The sequence below is a fragment of the Stomoxys calcitrans genome, chromosome 3, assembly GCF_963082655.1.
Source record: "Stomoxys calcitrans chromosome 3, idStoCalc2.1, whole genome shotgun sequence".
Classification (NCBI taxonomy): Eukaryota; Metazoa; Arthropoda; class Insecta; order Diptera; family Muscidae; genus Stomoxys; species Stomoxys calcitrans.
This window is the reverse complement of record NC_081554.1, coordinates 32687377-32688428: the sequence shown is the minus strand read 5'-3', so window position 1 is coordinate 32688428 and position 1052 is coordinate 32687377.

Sequence of the window (1052 nt, the reverse complement as noted above, 5' to 3'; positions counted from 1 at the left end):
ATGTCCGTCCGTCTGTCCGTCTGTCTGTTGAAATCACGCTACAGTCTTTAAAAATAGAGATATTGAGCTGAAATTTTGCACAGATTATTTTTTTGTCCATAAGCAGGTTAAGTTCGAAGATGGGCTATATCGGACTATATCTTGATATAGCCCCCATATAGACCGATCCGCCGATTTAGGGTCTTAGGCCCATAAAAGCCACATTTATTATCCGATTTTGCTGAAAATTGGGACAGTGAGTTTTGTTAGGCCCTTCGACATCCTTCGTCAATTTGGCTCAGATCGGTCCAGATTTGGATATAGCTGCCATATAGACCGACCCTCCGATTTAGGGTCTAAGGGCCATAAAAGCCACATCTTTTATCCGATTCCACTGAAATTCGGGACAGTGAGTTGTGTTAAGCCCTTCGACAGCCTTTGTCAATTTGGCCCAGATCGGTTCAGATTTGGATATAGCTGCCATATAGACCGACCCTCCGATTTAGGGTCTAAGGGCCATAAAAGCCACATCTTTTATCCGATTCCACTGAAATTCGGGACAGTGAGTTGCGTTAGGCCCCTCGACATCTTTCTTCAATTTGGCCCAGATCGGTTCAGATTTGGATATAGCTGCTATATAGACCGATTTCTTGATTTAAGGTTTTGGGCCCATAAAATGCTCATTTATTGTCCGATGTCGCTGAAATTTGGGACAGTGAGTTAAGTTAAGCCCCTTGACATACATCTGCAATATCGCACAGATCGGTCCAAATTTAGATATAGCTGCCAAATAGACCGATATCTAGGTTTTAGGTTTTGGGGCCATAAAGACGCATTTATTGTCCGATGTCGCTGAAATTTGAGACAGTGAGTTTAGTTAGGCTCTTCGACGTCCTTCTTCAATTTTGCCCAGATCGATCCAGATTTGAATATAGCTGCCATGTAGACCGATCTCTCGATTTAAAGTCTTTGCCCCATAAAAAGCGCATTTATAATCCAATTTCACTGAAATTTTACATAGTAACTTATGTTAGGCTTTTCAACATCCTTGTCGTATATGGTTCAGATCGGTT